We start from the raw sequence: 25,944 nt of genomic DNA, 5'->3' as shown, positions 1-25,944 counted from the left end.
GTTTAAGTCTTTTAACCTCACGATCCATTATTTCGACGGGTTCTTCGATGAATTGAAGTTTTTCGTTGATTTGGATTTCGTCTAACGGAATAGTGAGATCTTCTTTAGCAAAACATTTCTTCAAATTCGAGACGTGGAAAGTGATATGTACAGCCCCGAGTTGTTGAGGTAACTCTAGTCGGTAAGCTACTGGTCCGACACGATCAATAATCTTGAATGGTCCAATATACCTTGGATTTAATTTCCCACGTTTACCAAATCGAACAACGCCTTTCCAAGGTGCAACCTTAAGCATGACCATCTCTTCAATTTCAAATTCTATATCTTTTCTTTTCATGTCGGCGTAGCTCTTTTGTCGACTTTGGGCGGTTTTCAACCGTTGTTGAATTTGGATGATCTTCTCGATAGTTTCTTGTATTATCTCCGGACCCGTAATCTGTCTATCCCCCACTTCACTCCAACAAATCGGAGACCTGCACTTTCTACCATAAAGTGCTTCAAACGGCGCCATCTCAATGCTTGAATGGTAGCTGTTGTTGTAGGAAAATTCTGCTAATGGTAGATGTCGATCCCAACTGTTTCCGAAATTAATAACACATGCTCGTAGCATGTCTTCAAGCGTTTGTATCGTCCTTTCGCTCTGCCCATCAGTTTGTGGATGATAGGCAGTACTCATGTCTAGACGAGTTCCTAATGCTTGCTGTAATGTCTGCCAGAATCTTGAAATAAATCTGCTATCCCTATCAGAGATAATAGAGATTGGTATTCCATGTCTGGAGATGACTTCCTTCAAATACAGTCGTGCTAACTTCTCCATCTTGTCATCTTCTCTTATTGGCAGGAAGTGTGCTGATTTGGTGAGACGATAAACTATTACCCAATGATAATGCTAAAAACGAACACATAATTCATAGCATTATTCCTCAAGAATGACAAACTTTTAGTTGCAATTGTTCTATTTACAAGTGATATTCGTTTAAATATTAAAAGGTGAAGACAAAAGGCAGATTCGACGATTTAAAAACGCAAACGACCAAAAAGCTCAAAAGTACAAAGTACGATCCAAGAGGTTCAATTTATTGATGAGAAGCGTCTAGAAATGACAAAAGTACAAGTTACAAAAAGAAAAGTACAAGATATTAAATTGTACGCAAGGACGTTCGAAAATCCGGAACCGGGACCTAAGTCAACTTTCAATGCACGACGCAACGGAGAGAAAATTACAATTCAACTATGCATATAAATATAATATAATATATAAATAATTCTTAAAATTATATATATATTATATTTATTTATTAAAAAACTCCGTCGGAAAGCTAGGAGCCAAACTTGGATGAGCTGTAAACCACTACTCCGCGATCGCGGAGATGTGAAGGAGAAACCCTTCGAGATCGCGGAGCACACCAAAACTGAAATGGGGCCTATAAAAGGCAACGCATTCGATCGATATTTTACACTTCTTTTTCTTTTCATCATACGTAAAGATATATATATATATATATATATATATATATATATATATATATATATATATATATATATATATATATATATATATATATTATAATTTTAATTTTAATTTTAATTTTAATTCTAATAATAAGGGTATGTTAGCGAATGTTGTAAGGGTGTAAGTCGAAATTCTGTCCGTGTAACGCTACGCTATTTTTAATCACTGTAAGTTATGGTTAATGTTATTTTTAATTTAACGTCTCGTAGCTAAGTTATTATTATGCTTATTTAGGATGAAGTAATCATGATGTTGGGCTAAAAATATTAAGATTGGGTAATTGGGTTTTGTACCATAATTGGGGTTTGGACAAAAGAACGACACTTGTGGAAATTAGACTATGGGCTATTAATGGGCTTTATATTAACTAAATGATACCTCATTAATTTAATATATAGACTTATAATTTGACGTATTTATATATAACCATATACGCTTGACTGGGCACGATGGGCGGGATATCTATAAATACCAATAATTGTTCATTTTACCGGACACGGAACTGGATTAATAGTTAGTAGACTTGTTGAAACAGGGGTGGATTACATTCAAGGGTAATTGGTGTAATTGATAACAAAGTAGTAAAACCTTGGTTTACACGCAGTCGATAACCTGGTGTATTCATTAAACAAAGTATTAAAACCTTGTTACAATTCGAATCCCCAATTAGTTGGAATATTTAACTTCGGGAATAAGAATAATTTGACGAAGACTTTTGCACTTTATGATTATGACTGATGGACTATTATGGACAAATCCGTATGGACATATCGAATAATCCAGGACAAAGAACAATTAACCCATGAGAATAAACTAAAAATCAACACGTCAAACATCATGATTATGGAAGTTTAAATAAGCATAATTCTTTTATTTCATATTTAATTGCACTTTTAATTATCGCGCTTTTATTTATTGTCATTGTATTTAATTTCACTTTTAATTATCGTACTCTTTAATTATCGCAATTTTATTTTATCGCACTTTTATTTATCAAAATTTCATTATCGTTATTTACTTTACGCTTTAAATTAAGTTATATTTATTTTTAATATTTTATATTAGGTTTTAACTGCGACTAAAGTTTTAAAAATCAACAAACCGGTCATTAAACGGTAAAAACCCCCTTTTATAATAATAATATCACTTATATATATATATATATTTGTATTTTTATAAATTTAAAACTAATATAGCGTTAAGCTTGTTTAAGAGTTCCCTGTGGACGAACCGGACTTACTAAAAACTACACTACTGTACGATTAGGTACACTGCCTATAAGTGTTTTAGCAAGGTTTAGGTATATCCATTCTATAAATAAATAAATATCTTGTGTAAAATTGTATCGTATTTAATAGTATTTTGTTGTAAAAATAATACTATTTTATATACACCTCGCATAACATCAAGTATTTTTGGTGCCGCTGTGAAAGGACCCGTTCATATACATTATAAATGATTCACAATAGTTGATTACATAGCGAGGTATTTGACCTCTATATGATACATTTTACAAACATTGCAATCGTTTTTAAAAGACAAACTTTCTTTACAACGAAAATTGACGGTATGCACACCATTTCATAATACATCCAACTATAATTGACTTAATAATAATCTTGATGAACTCAATGACTTGAATGCAACGTCTTTCAAAATATACCATGAATGACTCCAAGTAATTTCCTTAAAATGAGCTAATGCACAGCGGAAGATTTCATTAATACCTGAGAATAAACATGCTTTAAAGTGTCAACTAAAAGGTTGGTGAGTTCATAGGTTTATCATAACAATCATTTCAATATATTAATAGACCACAAGATTTCCATTTATAAATATATGTACACTCGCAAGTGTGTAAAAGTATTCTATAAGTTGTAGGCACCCGGTAACAAGCCTTAACGTTCATGTTTTACCCTCTGAAGTATACCAGATCAGGTGTGTTTAAAATAACCTCGAAGTACTAAAGCATCCCATAGTCAGGATGGGGTTTGTCAGACCCAATAGATCTATCTTTAGGATTCGCGCCTACCGTACATAGACAGGTAGTTTAATGTTACCAAGCTAAGGGTATATTTCTGGTTTAAACCCACGTAGAATTAATTTTAGTACTTGTGCCTATTTCGTAAAACATTTATAAAAACAGCGCATGTATTCTCAGTCCCAAAAATATATATAAAAGGGAGCAAATGAAACTCACAATACTGTATTTTGTAGTAAAAATACATATGACGTCATTGAACAAGTGCAATGTTGGCCTTGGATTCACGAACGTATCAATATTGAGATTCAATATTGCAGGAAAAGTACGTAGACGCAACGGAGATGATAAACACTAGTTTGACTCACGAGCAATACTCCCGAACCATACCTATAACCTCCATAGCTTTAACCCATAATTTCCTTAGCTCTATCCCGCTCGAAAAACAATTTCGAAATCACTCGGACATCACTCCGTCATAATATTTTATGTATACTTATAATATCTTGAAATAATACGGAGTAAATATATATATGTAAATCAATTGAGAGAGTTTAGAGAAAATATTTTCAAGTTTCTATCAAATAATGAAACCTATTGAATTCTATTTATAATAGATTTTTGAATTATTAAAGTGAATTATTAAAGTATGAATTATTAAAGTAAATTATTAAAGTATGAATTATTAAAATGAATTATTAAAGTATGAATTATTAAAGTGAATTATTAAAGTATGAATTATTAAAGTGAATTATTAAAGTATGAATTATTAAAGTGAATTATTAAAGTGAATTATTATAGTATGAATTATTAAAGTTAAGGTAAAGTAAAAATAAAGTAAAGGTAAAGTTTAAGTATAGTAAAAGTATAAAACTATGTACGTATAATACGCGTATAAATATATATAATATTAATTTAAATCGTTATATATATTTAATAAAATAAAATATAAATATCGTTATATATATTTAATAAAATAAAATATAAATATCGTTATCTTTATCATACTGGTTAAGTAATGAGTTGTTAAAAGTGGTTCTAGATATTTATAAAAGTTATATACGTTTTAATAATAAAGTTCTTTTTAAACTGAAAACGTTTTTGTACGTTTGAAACTAAATCAAATAAATATGATAATTTTGTTTTCCAAAACTAAATATATTTAAGAAGCATTTTGTTTAAAGGTTAAAATAATGGAAATCGTTATATCATAAAACGTTTTAGAAAAGTAGAATCATATATTTTCATAATAGGTTTTAAGTTTTTAAATTACAGTCTGTTGGTGAAGCATGCGATAAAGTTCAAAGGTTAAATAAACGTATGAAATAATCTTAATGAAAAATGTCGAGTTACTTAACTTGTCGATATCCAACATCTAAGTTATTTACACTCCACGTTCTTACTTATAAATCACTTTACCATTTTCCGAATGTCGTCAAAAAGAATAGATTTCTTAAATCACAGTGGACCTTATAACATAGACCCGTAATCATATCACAATGTATCTGATAAATCAATCATTTGATATTATCTTCTAATTCCATCGATAAAAATATTGAAACAAATACGTTCATGTAAAGTATTATACGTTTAATACTTTATTAATATTTTTAAGTTATAATATATATATATATATATATATATATATATATATATATACATATTTATTTATATATAACGGTTCGTGAATCGTCAAAATTTGGTCGAGGTTATAATGAATGTATGAACACAATTTAAAATTCTTGAGATTTAACTTAACAAACTTTGCTTATCGTGTCGGAATAATATAAAGATAAAGTTTAAATTTGGTCGGAAATTTCCGGATCGTCACAGTACCTACCCGTTAAAGAAATTTCGTCCCAAAATCTGAGTAAGGTCGTCATGGTTAACCATAAAACTGTTTTCATGACGAATATGTGTTGATAAATAGAGTTTCATCATTACTGAGTAATGTAGATAAAAGGATTCGATTATGTGAAGCGTACGAGGGTAGCTGTCACAACAGTTTGAGATAGAAATTTAACTTTTGACGTAGTCACGGTGGATTTCTGGAATTCAAGGGATTTAAAGAAATCTTTAAAATCTGAATAAAATTTGATTCTTCGGAGATTAAGGAATAGGATCTTCTTTGGTTAAATGCGATAATCTGTTTTGATTGCTCTTTCAGATATTTCATTATAGATCCACCCTCTTTATTTCCTTTATATTTTGGAGTTCCATCCTTTTGTTTTCTCTTCTCGACTTTAAGTCAGCGAATAATGGTTCAGAATTCGTAAGTATGGAGTTTCGAATGAACATGACTAATGTTCTAAGGAAGAAATTGTAATAGCACGATCTTGATTGGTTAAATTACCAGAATTCAAGAGAAAAGACAGAATTATCAAGAAATTATGTTCTTGATATGGTTAGAGATTAGATAGAATGTAAGAGTCGCGGAACATGGCACATGATGACGTTATGGTCTGTGAATCACCATGTTTCATTAGAAACTCAGCATGACTTACTGTAATATAATCACGTTGATCAAGTGTCATTATATTATACTAACTCATGCTTCAGTTCCCAACACTACTTCGAAAACATTCATACTTCAAACTCGAAGATTTCAGATTTTAGAAACTAAACAGTTTCCTTTATGATATAACACTGATATCGCGAAGAGATAAATGATTTCGGACAAGAATACTTATGAAAATATCCTCAGAAATATCGAAGATATTTATGATGATATTTTTGGAATTTCTAAGATCGAAGGTTGATGAAGAAAGATTTTCCGCAAGATTTTAACATGACTTCGAAGCAGGATATTCTCTAAAGATTTCATCGGATCCAGAATTACCTGGATTCTTTGAATATAGGGTTTGGTCCTTGTATTTGTTCTTGGTCTCCTTCATGGTTAGCTCAATCTGTTTTTCAGTACCAAATTTTCTATCGAGCATTCCCAACATTCCATTCTTTACTATCAAACTTTTGACCGTTTAGACCATCTACGATTTTGTTGTTTCCTCTGCATTTAATGCTACCATATCTGGGTCATCGGTTATCAATCCGAGGTGGTTTCAAGAGAATTGTGTTTTTAGATGATTAAACGTTGATGGTAATATGGTGGAATATAAAAGGTTCCCCGGTAACAATAAAGAGCACGCATATATATATCAAAATTATGATATGGTTGTTTCGAACGAAAAGTCGAAGTTGATTTGCTGGAGCTGTGACAAAATTTGCTACATTGAAAAGGAATTGCAAAGTGATTTTCGGTAATAACAACACCCAGGGAGCTAGCACAGATACGTGTTAAACGTTTACTCAGGTTCCGAGTGTTTTCAGGTGCATAACTATATGCATCGATCTTTTCTTCCGTAGATGAAGTGCGGTTAGTTTATCCTCTCGATTGAGGTGTTTTCAATAATCATGAAAGATTTGAATGCAGATTGTAATCATCAAGATACAAATGAAGTTTAGGATGAAATCAAGTGGTAAACTTGAAGAATTGTTTAGTTTCATATGTTATAATCAAAATTTTAATTCATTTTAATTGTCCAATGTTATTAGTCCACAGTCGATAGTCCACAATTAACAGTCCAATAATTCATATATAGTTTAATATATAATATTCGAATTAATTAATACTTATCGTGACCCGTATACATGTCTCAGACTCGATCACAACTCAAAGTATATATATTATTGTAGAATCAACCTCAACCCTGTATAGCTAACTCCAGCATTACTGCATATAGAGTGTCTATGGTTATTCCAAATAATATATATATATGCGTCGATATGATATGTCAAAACCTTGTATACGTGTCTCGATATTTAAAGTGCGTAAAAATAAATAACAGAAATTAAATGATGATAAATAAAATTGCAAGAATAGAAATTGCGATAAATAAATTGCGATAAATAAAATGTAATCAGTTAGCTAGGAACAGTTAGCTAGGAACAGTTAGCGTGGATTCTTAACAAAATTTCTCATAGTTAATTTGTTTGTTTCTAACAAATTTTATTTTGTCCAATGTTTTCTTCATTATGCCACTTGTTGGATTCTGATAGGTCAAAATCCAAATATAAAATTGGATGAAAATGATTATTCTGCGGTGAACGGATACTTATATCGGTGGTTGTAAGTAGGATAGTAAATGACTGTTGAATCAGATTCGAAGAATGTACAATGTAACTTATTAATATGAAATCTAAATATTCCTCATGCATTACCTACCCGTTAAAATATTTTCACCATTAACAGTTTGTACGAAAGAATTTTTAATTACAATCTTTATGAAAAAAAATATATATACCTATATATTTTTTTCGGATGTAATCATGGATTTAATGAGTCAATATGATATTAAACTCATTTGATTTACCGTTAGAACAAGAATATATAATCTCTAAAACATTAGAGATTACATAATCGCTATGTCGAATGAAAATAAATGATGTAGAACGTCATGTAGAACGATGATTATACTCGAGGTACAGAATGAGATGTCGAAGCTGGTGATGCGGATGTTGTTGTTGGTGGTACTAGTACTGTTGGTGCTGAGGCTGGTGATGTTACTGGTGTTGGTGATACTGCAGGTGCTTGCAAATTATGTACCGTGCTCTCTAAAGTTAACACTCGAGCTCCGAGTTCTTTAACTTCTTCTACTAACCCTGGTTGGTTATCGGTGTGAGGTAAAGGTCGGATATCTTCTCTAGTTCCGTTAATGGTAGTCTCAAGACGAAGAATTCTTGCAAAAATGGTATAAACGGTGTTGCGAACGGGTTCGCCGATTAGCGGGTCAAGTACTCCAAGGTTAGGTGGTAGATTTGGTTCATGATATGGAGTACCTTCTTCCCTTCTCCATAGGGTGAGTATGTCATGAACCCACCCCCATTTTCTCCAGTAATCACGGTAGTTGATTGGTTGGTGTGCTCCTGTCACGCTGTCTTAGGAGTCAGAGGAACTTGGTCTATTCGTAGAGGCCATCTTAAGCGATCACAGAAAAGATTTTTGGTATGAAGAGTTTAGTGACAGAAATTGATAGTTGAATGGTATTCTCAATGCATAATGTGCATAGATATATATAGTACCAGGATCCCTTAAATTACGGAGAAATTTACGAGAGATATCAGGCAAGGTCTACAGTAACAGATACGCTAAGATATGAATTTTTTCTATACACTTATTCATGCAATCAATGCAGTAAAAGGTGTCCAGACTAAGAATAATGAGCAGGTAATTTCCTAAAGATGATAAGCAGATGATTTTCGACAAAAATGATAAGCGAAACTTTTGACATGCAGACACGGTCGAAGTCCAGACTCATTAATGCATCCTAACGACTATCAGTTAGACACACTAATGCAGACCTAGTTCACTAAGACCACCGCTCTGATACCAACTGAAAGGACCCATTCATATACATTATAAACGATTCACAATAGTTGATTACATCGCGAGGTATTTGACCTCTATATGATACATTTTACAAACATTGCAATCGTTTTTAAAAGACAAACTTTCTTTACAACGAAAATTGACGGTATGCACACCATTTCATAATACATCCAACTATAATTGACTTAATAATAATCTTGATGAACTCAATGACTTGAATGCAACGTCTTTCAAAATATGCCATGAATGACTCCAAGTAATTTCCTTAAAATGAGCTAATGCACAGCGGAATATTTCTTTAATACCTGAGAATAAACATGCTTTAAAGTGTCAACTAAAAGGTTGGTGAGTTCATAGGTTTATCATAACAATCATTTCAATATATTAATAGACCACAAGATTTCTGTTTATAAATATATGTACACTCGCAAGTGTATAAAAGTATTCTATAAGTTGTAGGCACCCGGTAACAAGCCTTAACGTTCATGTTTTACCCTCTAAAGTACACCAGATCAAGTGTGTTTAAAATAACCTCGAAGTATTAAAGCATCCCATAGTCAGAATGGGGTTTGTCAGGCCCAATAGATCTATCTTTAGGATTAGCGCCTACCGTACATAGACAAGTAGTTTAATGTTACCAAGCTAAGGGTATATTTCTGGTTTAAACCCACGTAGAATTAGTTTTAGTACTTGTGCCTATTTCGTAAAACATTTATAAAAACAGCGCATGTATTCTCAGTCCCAAAAATATATATAAAAGGGAGCAAATGAAACTCACAATACTGTATTTTGTAGTAAAAATACATATGACGTCATTGAACAAGTGCAATGTTGGCCTTGGATTCACGAACGTATCAATATTGAGATTCAATATTGCAGGAAAAGTACGTAGATGCAACGGAGATGATAAACACTAGTTTGACTCACGAGCAATACTCCCGAACCATACCCATAACCTCCATAGCTTTAACCCATAATTTCCTTAGCTCTATCCCGCTCGAAAAACAATTTCGAAATCACTCGGACTGCACTCCGTCATAATATTTTATGTATACTTATAATATCTTGAAATAATACGGAGTAAATATATATATGTAAATCGATTGAGAGAGTTTAGAGAAAATATTTTCAAGTTTCTATCAAATAATGAAACCTATTGAATTCTATTTATAATATATTTTTGAATTATTAAAGTGAATTATTAAAGTATGAATTATTAAAGTGAATTATTAAAGTATGAAATATTAAAGTGAATTATTAAAGTATGAATTATTAAAGTGAATTATTAAAGTATGAATTATGAAAGTGAATTATTAAAGTATGAATTATTAAAGTGAATTATTAAAGTATGAATTATTAAAGTTAAGGTAAAGTAAAAATAAAGTAAAGGTAAAGTTTAAGTATAGTAAAAGTATAAAACTATGTACGTATAATACGCGTATAAATATATATAATATTAATTTAAATCGTTATATATATTTAATAAAATAAAATATAAATATCGTTATATATATTTAATAAAATAAAATATAAATATCGTTATCTTTATCATACTGGTTAAATAATGAGTTGTTAAAAGTGGTTCTAGATATTTATAAAAGTTATATACGTTTTAATAATAAAGTTCTTTTTAAACTGAAAACGTTTTTGTACGTTTGAAACTAAATCAAATAAATATGATAATTTTGTTTTCCAAAACTAAATATATTTAAGAAGCATTTTGTTTAAAGGTTAAAATAATGGAAATCGTTATATCATAAAACGTTTTAGAAAAGTAAAATCATATATTTTCATAATAGGTTTTAAGTTTTTAAATTACAGTCTGTTGGTGGAGCATGCGATAAAGTTCAAAGGTTAAATAAACGTATGAAATAATCTTAATGAAAAATGTCGAGTTACTTAACTTGTCGATATCCAACATCTAAGTTATTTACACTCCACGTTCTTACTTATAAATCACTTTACTATTTTCCGAATGTCGTCAAAAAGAATAGATTTCTTAAATCACAGTGGACCTTATAACATAGACCCGTAATCATATCACAATGTATCTAATAAATCAATCATTTGATATTATCTTCTAATTCCATCGATAAACATATTGAAACAAATACGTTCATGTAAAGTATTATACGTTTAATACTTTATTAATATTTTTAAGTTATAATATATATATATATATATATATACATATTTATTTATATATAATGGTTCGTGAATCGTCGAAATTTGGTCGAGGTTATAATGAATGTATGAACACAATTTAAAATTCTTGAGATTTAACTTAACAAACTTTGCTTATCGTGTCGGAATAATATAAAGATAAAGTTTAAATTTGGTCGGAAATTTCCGGATCGTCACACTCTGCCGGGAAAAGCCAAAGCGAAACGCTATAAAAAATATATTTATTTTTTAAAAAAGTTTGTTCAAAATATCTAATATATAAAATTATAAAGTAATTTTATTTCTATTTTAGTTTTTTTTTAAATTAAGTTTTTATTTAATTTATATAAATATTTTATATAAATATCAAAAACAGAAAAAAAAAATTAATTAAAACTGAGAATTGGACCGAAACCCGTCGAAGCCCAACACTGTTTTTATTTAAATATCGAAGTGGGCCGAACTATTTTTAGCCCAATACTTAATCCGGTAATATTCATCTCCGCGATCTCGGAGTAGAAAAGGCAGAGAGCTTCGAGATCGCGTAGCACACCCTGACACGCCTGGTCAAACCCTAATTCTGCATTAATTACGGAGTATTATTTATTATTATTATTAAAACCCTAATTAGGGTTTAATTTTAAATTAATTAGTTTTAGTTTTTATTATTAATTTGTATTTTTAGTTTAATTAGTTTTAAAAATATATAAAATTAATACTTTTATAAAATAAATAATATAAAAATAATATTTTTATAAAAAAAATTGTACTTTTTACAACTTTAAGTTTATTTTTATATTTTGTATCTTTTTATTTGTTTTAGCGTAATATTTGTATTTTTCGCTCGTTTTTAGTTTCAAGTCATAGTTTTTGCCATAGTTATTTTTACTTCTAGATTTTTAGGCTCTGCCGTAAAATCCCTTAAGTGCTTTTTCTTTAGACTAAGATTTAAGTGCTTTAGAATTTTGCGACGCCGTTTTTATATTTTAGTACCTTTTTAAGTTATTGCCATTTGGGATATAGAATTTATTTTAAGCTTTAATATTTTTAGACGCAACTGTTAATTTTTAGTTTTTAGTTCCTTTTTAAGTTTCGACGCGCTACATTCTTATTTTTTATTTTTCGACGCCTTTTATTTTTCGACCTTTTTCGACGCGTTCTTTTTCTTTCTTATTTCTCGACGCTCTAGTTTTTAGGACTTAGATTTTTTCTATTTCTTATCTAAAATTTCTTTAAATTTAAACGAAAAATTATTTTAAGTGGTTAAATTGATAGACATCAAAATTTTCTGGTTCGTAGTAATAGTTGGATTTGTACGTGGACCGGGTTATTGGAGCCAAACAGTACTCAATTATATTGAGACCAAACGAATCCTGCCCCTCTGCTGCATCTTTTGGCTATTCGAAACGTGGGCAAAATCAGAAAAGTCTATTAATTGGATAACTTATATAATTTTTCTTTCTTTTTAAAAAAAAAAAACTAATAGGATATTCAGTGAATGCACCGAGCAAAACGTTCACCACCTTTTGTACGTTCACCACCTGTAACTCGATCAAGACATCTAACAAATATTGTCGCCGTTGATTTTTCTTTAGAACCGTCATCTAGTCGACCAAGTACTCCAATTCAAATTTCCGATAATCCATTTTTTGAACCGGACCTCACAATTGAGAATCCGGAGAATATTCAGGGACAATTCCTAGATCCTGAACCATTAATCTTTCCTCCGGAACCACCAATCATTTAAACAGAGATTATTGAGGAACCAACCATTAAATCATAATCCTATAGTAATTCAGATTCAACAAATTCAATCATGGAGAATCTGGAACCTCTAAGTATGGAAGACCGAATGAGAGCTAAACGCACTGGCCAAGGTCACGCAATTACTCAACCTGACATTAATGCGCCAGATTATGAAATCAAAGGACAAATTCTACACATGGTAACTAATCAATGCCAATTTAGTGGTGCACCGAAGGAAGATCCAAATGAACATCTTCGTACCTTTAATAGGATCTGCACTCTATTTAAAATCAGAGAAGTGGAGGATGAACAGATATATTTCATGTTATTTCCCTGGACTTTAAAGGGAGAAGCCAAAGATTGGTTGGAATTGTTACCTGAAGGGGCGATTGATACATGGGACGTTTTAGTTGAAAAATTTCTTAAACAATTCTTTCCGGCATCTAAAGCCGTGAGACTTCAAGGAGAAATTGTTACGTTCACACAAAAGCCAAATGAAACTTTATATGAGGCTTGGACCAGATTTGGAAAATTGTTGAGAGGATGTCCGCAACATGGTTTAGACACTTGTCAAATAGTACAAATATTCTACCAAGGATGCGACATCACTACACGAAAAGACATAGATATAGCAGCTGGTGGTTCTATTATGAAGAAAACCGCAACTGACGCTTATAAAATTATTGATAACACTGCTTCCCACTCACATGAGTGGCACCAAGAAAAAGATATCGTTAGATCATCTAAAGCAGCTAGAGCCGATTCTAGCCATGACTTAGATTCCATTTCTGCAAAGATAGATGCTGTCAAGAGACGAATAGAAAAGATGACTAAAGATATCCACTCAATACGAATTAGTTGTGAGCAGTGTGGAGGACCACATTTGACAAAAGATTGTCTCAGTATTGAACTAACAATGGAACAAAGAGAGAATGTTTCATACAGAAACCAAAGGCCTGGAAATAATTATCAGAATAATTATCAACCGCCAAGACCAAACTACAATCAAAACCAGAATTATAACCGAAATGTTCCATACAATAACCAACAAGCTCCTAGAAATCAACAAGTATCCAACAATACTTACAATCAGCAAAGACCTATTTTTCAAAACAAACCCCTACAAATCGATGTTAAAAAGCCAAATTTAGAAGACATGATGTCGAAGCTAGTTGATTCTCAAATTCAGTTTTTCACATCTCAGAAACAAACCAATGAACAAAATGCTCAAGCATTTAGAAATCAACAAGCTTCTATTCAAAATCTGGAACAAGAAGTGAGCAACCTAGCAAGGTTGATAGGTGAAAGAAAACCGGGAAGTCTACCAAGTGATACAAATGCTAACCCCCGGAATGAAACAGCTAAAGCCATTACCACAAGAAGTGGTATTACACTTAAACCACCTGAAATACCTGTAATTTCTGATGAAGCTATTCCTACTCCACAAGAACCACAATCTGAGCAAGATAAGGAAAAAGAACCGGTAGTTGAAAAGGTTAATAAAGATAACACAGTTAAGGCTAAACCTTATGTTAAACTATACCAACCACCACTTCCTTACCCGAGTAAAATGAGAAAAGAGAGACTTGAAGCCGAGCAATCCAAATTCTTGGATATGTTTAAACAGATAAATGTAAATCTTCCTTTCATTGATGTAATTTCAGGAATGCCTATATATGCTAAATTCTTGAAAGATCTAATCACTAATAGAAAGAAAATGGAAGAACTCTCGGCTGTTACTATGAATGCTAATTGTTCTGCAGTGCTGTTGAATAAGATACCAAAAAAATTATCAGATCCAGGAAGTTTCACAATTCCATGTTTTCTGGGTAGTCTTAGTTCAATAGAAGCATTGGCAGATTTAGGTGCTAGTATAAATTTAATGCCGTATTCACTATACGCTAAACTAGACCTTGAAGAATTGAAACCAACACGAATAAGTATACAACTAGCCGATAGATCAGTAAAATATCCTAGAGGGATAATGGAGAATATGCTAGTTAAAGTTGGAACTTTAGTATTTCCAGTAGATTTTGTTATTCTGGACATGGAAGAAGATTCTCGAGTACCTCTCATATTAGGAAGACCATTCTTAAACACGGCTAAAGCAATAATAGACGTGTTTGGTAAGAAACTGACCCTAAGTATAGAGGATGAGAGTGTTACCTTTTCTGTTGATAGAGCCATGCAACAACCGCAATCTGCAGATGATACATGTTATTATATTCAAACTATAGAATCACATGCAGAATTGTTAGAAGAATTTCTAGAATTACAAGGAACATGAGAACGTTCTTTAGGAGAAGGAACTGAACCAATTGATGAAACTGAAATGATAGCTACACGTATGGCTAATGGATATGAAACAACAACAGAAGAAATTCAAATGCTAAAAGAGGAAGACAGATATCGATATAAATCATTGATAGAAGAACCACCGACATTAGAGTTAAAGCCACTTCCAAACCATTTGGAATACGCTTATTTACATGGTGAGTCTGAATTACCTGTAATAATATCGTCTTCTCTTACTGAAAATGAAAAATCTCAACTCATTTATGTGTTAAAAGCTCATAAACCAGCTATTGCATGGAAGATTCATGACATTAAAGGAATAAGTCCTTCGTATTGCACACATAAAATTCTTATGGAAGAAGGTCATAAAACGTATGTGCAACGTCAACGAAGACTAAATCCTAATATGCAAGATGTTGTTAAAAAAGAAATTATTAAACTGCTAGATGCAGGTTTAATTTATCCAATTTCTGATAGTCCATGGGTAAGCCCAGTTCAATGCGTGCCTAAGAAGGGTGGCATGACTGTCATCACAAATGAGAAAAATGAGCTTATTCCTACTAGGACTGTAACAGGATGGCGTGTTTGTATTGATTATAGAAAATTAAATGACGCCACCAGAAAAGATCACTTTCCCTTACCTTTTATTGATCAAATGTTGGAAAGATTAGCCGGAAATAGTTACTATTGTTTTCTTGATGGTTTTTCCGGATATTTTCAAATTCCAATAGCACCGGAGGACCAAGAGAAAACCACGTTCACGTGACCTTATGGTACTTTTGCTTACAAACGCATGCCATTTGAACTTTGCAACGCCCCTGCAACCTTTCAAAGGTGCATGATGGCGATTTTTCACGACATGATAGAAGAATGCATGGAAGTTTTCATGGATGACTTTTCAGTCTTCGGTGATACATTTGAATCATGTCTAGTTAATCTTGAACGAATGCTTATTAGATGCGAACAATCAAATCTAGTTCTTAATTGGGAGAAATGCCATTTCATGGTTAAAGAAGGCATCGTTCTTGGTCATAAAATTTCAAAGGAAGGAATTGAAGTGGATAGAGCTAAAGTAGATGTAATTGCTAAACTTCCACATCCCACCAATGTTAGAGGAGTTAGGAGTTTTCTAGGGCATGCCGGTTTTTACTGACATTTTATAAAAGATTTTTCTAAAATTGCCACTCCTATGAAACTCCTAGAAAAGGATGCTCCATTCATCTTTTCAGATGAATGCATCAAATCTTTTAATATTCTTAAAGAAAAACTCACTAATGCGCCGATTATGATAACTCCAAATTGGAATCTACCGTTTGAACTTATGTGCGATGCAAGTGATTTTGCAATGGGAGCCGTTTTAGGACAAAGGATTGAAAAACGATTTCAACCTATTTATTATGCTAGTAAGACATTACAACAAACGAATTATACAACTACTGAAAAAGAACTCCTTGCTATTGTCTTTGCTTTTGACAAATTTCGTTCATATCTCGTTCTAGCTAAAACGGTGGTCTATACCGACCATTCTGCTCTTAGATACCTATTTTTGAAACAAGATGCCAAACCAAGATTAATCCGTTGGATCTCACTCTTACAAGAGTTCGATATTGAAATCCGAGACAAAAAGGGAGCAGAAAATCTCGCCGCTGATCATCTTTCTCGTCATGAAAATCCCGAATTAGAAGTTCTAAATGAATCGGCCATACAAGACAACTTTCCTGATGAATATCTATTGAAGATAGATTATAATGTAATTCCATGGTTTGAAGACTATGCAAACTACTTAGTATGTGGATTCCTTGAAAAAGGATTGTCGTACCAAAAACGAAAGAAATTCTTTAGTGATATAAAACACTATTTCTGGGAAGATCCACATCTGTTTAAAAGTTGTCCTGATGGAATAATACGCCGATGTGTATTCGGAGATGAAGCTAGTCAAATCTTAAACCATTGTCACACAGGACCAACATGAGGGCATTATGGGCCTCAACTTACAGCAAGAAAAGTTTACGATGCTGGATTCTGTTGACCTACAATTTTCAAAGAAGCACACCTTCTTTGCAAATCCTGTGATGCTTGTCAAAGGGCCGAAAAAATAAGTCAACGTGATGAAATGCCACAAAATGTCATTCAAGTATGTGAAGTATTTGACATTTGGGGTATTGACTTTATGGGTCCATTCACAAAATCTCATAATAATCTCTATATTCTCGTTGCCATTGATTATGTATCTAAATGGGCGGAAGCACAAGCTCTCCCGGCTAACGATGCACGAGTTGTAGTCAACTTTTTAAAACGTCTTTTTGCAAGGTTCGGAACATCGAAAGCTTTAATAAGTGATCGGGGTACTCATTTTTGTAATAATCAACTTGAGAAAGTTCTCAAAAGATATGGAGTAACTCATAAAATCTCCACCGCTTATCATCCACAAACAAGTGGACAAGTTGAAAATACCAACCGAGCTTTAAAACGTATTCTAGAGAAAATCGTAGGATCAAATCCGAAGGAATGGTCCATGAAATTGGAGGATGCACTCTGGGCTTTTAGAACAGCCTACAAAACTCCAATTGGAACCACAAATTTTAAACTCGTTTACGGAAAAGCATGTCATCTTCCAGTAGAAATTGAACACAAAGCATTTTGGGCTTTGAAGACATCTAATCTTGATTTACATGAAGCTGGACGTCTACGGTTAAGTCAATTAAAAGAATTAGAAGAATTAAGACATGAAGCATACTAAAATTCGTTAATCTATAAGGAAAGAACGAAGAAATGGTATGATAAAAGAATCAGAAGTTCTAAAGAATTCAAAGAAGGAGACGGAGTTCTTCTTTTCAATTCACGATTCAAGCTATTTCCTGGAAAATTGAAATCAAGATGGTCTGGACCATTCATAGTCAAAAGAGTTTTCCCATACGGAACAGTAGAGTTAATAAATTCAAATGGGATTGAATTTAAAGTTAATGGTCACAGAGTTAAACATTACATACATGGTCCGATGGAAGTTGACAATGAAGTCAATCATAATTTCACCACCCAAGAAAACCTTCAAAATGAAAACATAAATATGTTATCAACAACATATGAAAAATCAAAATTGGAAAATAGGGAGGATTCAAATTGGAGTGATGAAGAAGAATTCTTATACAAACCTCCCATTCCAAGAAACGAAGAAAAATGTGAACAAGAAGTTCAAATAGAAGTGAAAGAACCAAGAAAAGAACACCCGAAAAAGGTTTACAAACCAACTCGACTTACTAAAGCAGGAGACCTGGGTGAATTTATCATTTCTTGCTTGCTTAATAATGGTACTGTATATAATGGACTCGCAGATTTAGGAGCAAGTGCAAATATTATGCCTCTCTCCTTATACAAAAGATTAGGTATGGGTAAATTAAAACCAACCAAAATAGGTGTTCAATCATTTGACCTAACCATTAAACACCCGGTTGGAATAGCAAATAATTTACTTGTTAACGTGGGAAGTTTGACCTTTGTTGTAAACTTCATAGTGATTAATATGGAGGAAAACCTTGATATTCCTCTAATTTTAGGTCGCCCATTTTTAGCAACCACCGAGGCATTCATTGATGTAAGAGAAGGTAGAATGACACTTAGGGATGGTGATAAATCGATCACCTTTGTGAACCGAAAGTTTAGATCTCCACCAACCAAAATTGTTAAGCCAATAAAAACGCATAAGTATGGGGAAGATGAAGAAACACTTAATGATGATCCGATCACAAAGAACCCCGCTGATGATAAGAAATTAGATGAACCCATTTTTAACAGTTCAACGAAGAAAGTTTATAAACGGATTCACGATGCTATGATTAAGGGAAACATTAAGTTATGTAACCGATTAATATCCAATTTATCGCCAAAAGAAAAGGCAATGTTAATTGAATTTGTGAAAGTTACGGAGGAAATCAACAAATGGATTGAAGTAAAAGTCAGAGATATACAAGTTGTTGATGATCCAATTAAAAATAACGTTAATCACAATTTTAACTAAGTGTGGGGAGAATCGAATCTTTTTAGGGTAATATGTATTTCTGTTAGAGTTAGATTTTCTGGTGTTGTTCTCGAAAATAGAACCCGAATGGTCTTTCCCTAGCAGACCCTAAAGAACTAGTCTTCTCCCCCCATTCTGAATTTTTATTTTTTTAGGTTTTACGAGATGAAGACTTCCTGTGAATTAAACCATGGTCTAATGCTACACGCTTTGATCACTAAACGTAATAATGACACCCTTTCAAGTGAAATAGTATCATTAATCAGAGGCAAATTGGATGGAGTAAGAAAAGAATCGAGAAACGAAAATAATAAGTTACAATTTGGTAAAGGAAAATCAAAATCCGCAGCGAAAAGAAGAGCACGACACCTTGAAAGATGTCACAAATGCGGAAAATGGTCACACGAAGGTAAATGTTCAAATAATCAAACCTATTCAAACACCGAATTTGTTACTTTATGCAGAGATGGACCGTTCATATGTTTAGAAGAAAAAACGTTGAATGCTCGAGGTTACGCCTATGTAGCTATGGAAAACCAATTAGTCCGACTATCTTATGAGTGGGCTAGAGCATATCACTAAGAAATCTATCTCACAGGTAAGTATGTACAGTTTTTATTTTTATTTTTATTTTTAACCTTTTGATAATAAACGCTAATTTGTTCGCTATAAAGTATTAAATTGGTATTCGATAAAATTAGGTCTTGCGACCGAAATTATTGATATCATATAAAAATTTATTACATCACTGCGAAATTTTCCGTTTATTCTTAAGGTATAAATATCTTTAATCAATCAACCTAAAATATTTCAAAAATTCGTCATGAGTTAAACTAGGTTATGAAACCGAAATTACTTTACCGAAAAGAGGGGCGCATATTTTTGATAATATTTGATTGATTAAAGTGGGATAAAAGCCAAAAAGATTTTTAATTTTATTTTTACTTTTTTTTTAAAATTAATATATAAATATTAAATTAATATTGTAAAACTTTTAAAATCAATAGATTTAAGTTTGTAAATATTTGAAAAAATTAATATTTTTTATAAGTTTATATGCATAAAAACAAAATTATAATATAAATTTGGTGTGAATTTTTAAAATTTTAATGATATGAATTTTTAATTCTATGCATTTTAAATTTAAGTTTGGTGTGAATTTAAAAACAAAAATTTACTTTATTTCGCTAAGTTAAAAATTGATTTCTAAAAATTCGTCGTGAGTTGAAGACTAGGTCGTTGAACCGAAATTGCTCTACCCAAGGGAGGGATGAGAATTTTTATTATCATTATTTTTAATCTTGTTGAATTAAAGTATGCCAAAAACATTAAAAAACCAAAAATCTTTGTTTTTAGAACTGAGCTTTGAATTGACAAATTTTAAAATTTTGTCGAGGGACGGACTAGGACAACGATCCGAAACGCCCTCATCCTAAAAAGAAACAAAATTTTAATTTTTAATTAATTATATGTTTTATTAGTATAAGATTTTTTGTTAAAAAAAAAAAAAAAAAAAAAAAGAAGAACTTCGAAATCCCGGAGCCAGGAGGCTATCCCCCTTCGAGATCGCGGAGCAGCAAATTTCCAGAAAGCATAAACTGGTCGACAGACCAGTTTCATACACACACACACCACATATTTCTGCGAAAAACCCATGAAAAAATACACACAAATCGTCATTTTGCACCGTTTTTTTATCAAATTTGTTGCTAAAAATTGATGTGGAGATTCCTACCTAGATCCCTTTTAAGAAGAATGGTAATTTCTACACCCTTAACACTCTTAAATTCGATTTTTTTTTTTGTTCTTGAGCTATTTTTTTTTAATTTGATTTTTGTTAATTTTTAGTGTAATTAGTGTTAAATTGTTGATATATTATGCATGTATAACCTAGATTGATGCTATTTAACATGATTTGAAGCCAAAAACTTCAAAATTTTTAGGAATCTAGGGTTTGTGTTCTTGAGCAATTTGGGACTTTTTGATATAAACAGGTTATGGCCGATTTTTGTCATGAATTATTGCTAAGTTAAGTAGTGTAACATGTTTAGGTAGCTAAATGATCAATACTTTGATCCTAAACATGATTTTTTAGAATTAAAGTGGACTTTTTAAGTCTAAAATTCATGAACTTGATTAATTTGATATAAAAGCCATTTGAAACTTGTTTAATTGCTAGTAATGATTATTTTGACATGTTAATTGAGTAGAATGCTTATAAACTTGGTAAACATTTTCATATATGCTTATTTGAAAAAGTGTAGAATTGTTAAAAATATGAAAATGAGCATGAGTTTAATATGGATTAAACATGTCATGTTAGTTATTTTTAATTGTTATTTTGCTAATACCAATGCATTTTTGGATGCACAATTCCTTTTTGTTTAATGTGTTTAGCAGAATGAACGAGGTGAATCTTCATCCGCGCCACAAAATTTGAATACTTATAATGAAAATGACGAGGATCAAGATCTCAGTGAACAATACAAACAGAATCAACTGCATCCTTTAATTTCATTGTCGCGATCAGTTGAAGCAAATCTACACCCTAACTTACGATTTGACAGATTTTGGATAGACTATCCAAAATATCAGAGGAACTTGAGCATTCTTTATCCCAAAGATGTTGAAGTATCTAGGGTGATAGATTGGGCACCATTAGAAACAGTGGGATTGGCCGAGCCAATAAGAGAATTACTTACACAAAGGTATGGTAATTCTACTTTCAATGATTGAATTAATCTATTCACTATACGTAGACCTGTGTATAAGGAATGGTGAATTGAGTTAGTAAGTACTATTGAACTAAATGATGAAGTAACTAGTTTAACGGATAGAAGTTTTATTAGATTTCTATTAGGAGGTGTGATGCGCCGTATGTCTTTATTAGATATGGCTGAAGCTTTGTGTATTTATACGGCTGAAGAATTATTAACTAATGATTGTAGACAGTTGATAAGTAATGGTAGAAGGGTTGATTATGATTTTGATAAGAATGAGTTGTGGAGTATAATGACTAGCCATAATCGTTTTCGTGGAGGTCATTATTCTTATACTGATATACATAGAGCTGAGCTTAGGGTAATCTATAGATTCATTTCCAACTCTATTACACAAAGGGGTAGAAATAAAGATAAAGTGACTGAAGATGATTTATTTTATCTGATGTGTATTAGAGACCCACAGAGCTTTGTAAATATTCCTTATTGTGTGGGCTATTATTTGTCGGATATGATAAAGGGAATGCGAAACAATAGTATTATAGGAGGTGGTATTTTTGTGACTTTAATTGCCGAATACCTCGGTGTGAATATTACTCGGGGAAGGGAGTTAGTACAAGTACCCATTCCTCGTGATCGGATTGATATGCGGGTATATGCTGGTGCAAAGGTTTTGTTGAAAAGAAATAATGTTGCACTTCCATATCAAGGGAATCATCCACAGGTAGAAAGAGGTCAACAACAAGGTAATGTGGGAGGAGGAAACCAAATGACCGATATACAAAGAATAATGTCCCAAACTGAATACCAACGGGCTATGCAACAAGAGTATCAGGCTTGGAAATATCATCAAGAATATATCAAAGCCTATTTAGCCTCCCAAGGTAGGACCTACATTCCTACTGAGCCAGTCCATTTTCCTCCGTGGACCGAGGACACGAGACCACCTTTTCCTACCTATGTCCCATTTCAAGCATATCAAGATAGATACAATGAACCATGGAACCCCTACTGGTTTCAGAATCAACCCTAGTTTACTTAGTCTTATTTATCTTATTTATTTGTAATGTTGCTATATTTAATACTTATGTTGGTATTGTATTAGTTTTTATAATTTTTTAACTTTTATTATTATATTTTAATAATTTTTGAATGTAGGGTAATATACCAAACTTCAAAAATATGTATATATGTTTGCAGTTTATCTTATGTACACAACAGGGTAAAACAATGCATTTTCAAAGACTGGCATTAAGTTCAGCAAAAGCTACTAATTTTGACGACAAGATGCAAAATAAATGTGATGAAACAACAAACGGAATGAACAAATGATGTGCACCATTTATCATTCAACAAACAAACGCCAATATGTTTGGAAACTTTGGTAAAATTTAATCATTTTTCTACGCTAATCACCCTCAATAATTTAAATTGTTACCGATTTCTTGCAAATGAGGGCATTGCAAGATCTTAAATGTGGGAAGGGGTTAAATTCTTTCGAATTAAAAAAAAAAAAAATTTACACTTGATTACCATTAAAAATACTAGTAACGCAGTAGTTGTATTAGAATCTAGTGCTCTCTGATAATAAAGAACAGCCATAGTCTTATATACTGACTACCCAATTCTAGTAAAAATTTTCAAAATTTTCAAATAAATGAATTCAAAATCATGTTTATACATATTTATGAACGATAAAACTAGGTGTTAACACCGAAATTATTGTTACCTCAGAAAGGACATAAATTGAGAAATAACCCAAAATGTTAGAATTCATTTAAATTGGAATAGAGGACAATAAAAAAGAAAATAAAAGCCAAGTGTGAGAAAATTTACCAAGTTATTTAAAAACATATATCACATATTTTTGTACAAATAATTGAAAATACTTTTGTTTTGGACAAAATTAACTGTTTTACCCGGTAAATTGTAATATATTTGAAAGAAAGATGGATCTACATGATGAATCAATTCCATCATTAAAAGGAAGTAAAGTCTTTCGAAAAAGACAAGCGCTTCTTGATTTAGGTCATGAAGTTGTCATCCAGACTAGCTATAGGTTGACGAAAAATCTAGAAAAGTCATCTCTAAAATCAGCAGAAAATTCACGGACCTCAGCATCAAACAGGGTCGCCAAGTGGTCAGACTTATCCTAACCATGAGAGGATTTGTCTCGTAAAATGGGGAGGACGCCGTACAAATTAGCTGGATAAGACTAATGAATCCGATCCCCAGAAAGGATAATCTCCTTAAAGATCAAAAATCAGCTTTTAAGACTGATATTACTCAATCCTTGAGATTGACCTTAAAGATTGAGAATTACAAACTCATGGAATTCGATGATATCTAAACTCGAGCTTGAACGAGAAAATATTTTGATCAAAATTACAAACCGATTTGTTTTCTGAAAACCCATTTTCAATGCGTTCATTACCATTGAACGCAAAATCCTAGGAATTCACCTAGAATTCATTAGGTCACCTGAACCAAATCGGGTGTCAACCGTAAGAATGGTTGTTGCATAGCATGATCGAAGATAGGACCTTGTGTCAGATCGAAAAACTATAGGGTGAGCTTTACTATTGCTCCTACAAAGGATAGTAATTGCATCCGACACGTTATAGACCATAATTAAAAGCATGTCATGGGACATTTCCTTAACAGTTGCTTGTCCAACGCTTTCCTTTACAACCGGACGGTAGTTTACCGAAAGGTAATATACAGAGCAAGTATACTTGACATGTTGCTTTCCTAATACAAGGTTAGCAAGTGGGTGACACAAAACCGCAAATTTTAAGCTAAAAGTTTCAAATTTGAAACCCACCGAACCCACAAAAACAATTTGCAAACACCGGTGAAGGGTTATTTCGGAAAACTTATCTAGGGTAAAAGCCAGATTGAATTTTCAAAAAGATCAAATGTTTTCATGAAGATCCAATTTACTTAAGGATCTAAATTTTCATAGTCATGTGGGACTGTAAACCACAACGTTACTATCATTGTTCATACCACCGTATAGAAATCACTGATGTACAAAGTGTGAAGAATAAAGAAGTGATTCTAGTATTTTTATTTCAAGACTATATTGCTTGAGGACAAGCAACGCTCAAGTGTGGGAATATTTGATAATGCTAAAAACGAACACATAATTCATAGCATTATTCCTCAAGAAAGACAAGCTTTTAGTTGCAATTGTTCTATTTACAAGTGATATTCGTTTAAATATTAAAAGGTGAAGACAAAAGGCAGATTCGACGATTTAAAGACGCAAATGACCAAAAAGCTCAAAAGTACAAAGTATGATCCAAGAGGTTCAATTTATTGATGAGAAGCGTCTAGAAATGACAAAAGTACAAGTTACAAAATGAAAAGTACAAGATATTAAATTGTACGCAAGGACGTTCGAAAATCCGGAACTGGGACCTAAGTCAACTTTTAATGCACGACGCAACGGAGCGAAAATTACAAGTCAACTATGCATATAAATATAATATAATATATAAATAATTCTTAAAATTATATATATATTATATTTATTTATTAAAAAAATCCGTCGGCAAGCTAGGAGCCAAACTTGGATGAGCTGTAAACCATTACTCCGCGATCGCGGAGATATGAAGGAGAAACCCTTCGAGATCGCGGAGCACACCAAAACTGAAATGGGGCCTATAAAAGGCAACGCATTCGATCGATATTTTACACTTCTTTTTCTTTTCATCATACGTAAAGATATATATATATATATATATATATATATATATATATATATATATATATATATATATATATATATATATATATATATATATATATATATTAATTTTAATTTTAATTTTAATTCTAATTCTAATAATAAGGGTATGTTAGCGAATGTTGTAAGTGTGTAAGTCGAAATTCTGTTCGTGTAACGCTACGCTATTTTTAATCACTGTAAGTTATGGTTAATGTTATTTTTATTTTAATGTCTCGTAGCTAAGTTATTATTATGCTTATTTAAGACGAAGTAATCATGATGTTGGACTAAAAATATTAAGATTGGGTAATTGGGCTTTGTACCATAATTGGGGTTTGGACAAAAGAACGACACTTGTGAAAATTAGACTATGGGCTATTAATGGGCTTTAT

This window comes from Rutidosis leptorrhynchoides, chromosome 8 (genome assembly GCF_046630445.1).
Source record: "Rutidosis leptorrhynchoides isolate AG116_Rl617_1_P2 chromosome 8, CSIRO_AGI_Rlap_v1, whole genome shotgun sequence".
NCBI lineage: Eukaryota > Viridiplantae > Streptophyta > Magnoliopsida > Asterales > Asteraceae > Rutidosis > Rutidosis leptorrhynchoides.
Note: the sequence above shows the minus strand (reverse complement) of the source record.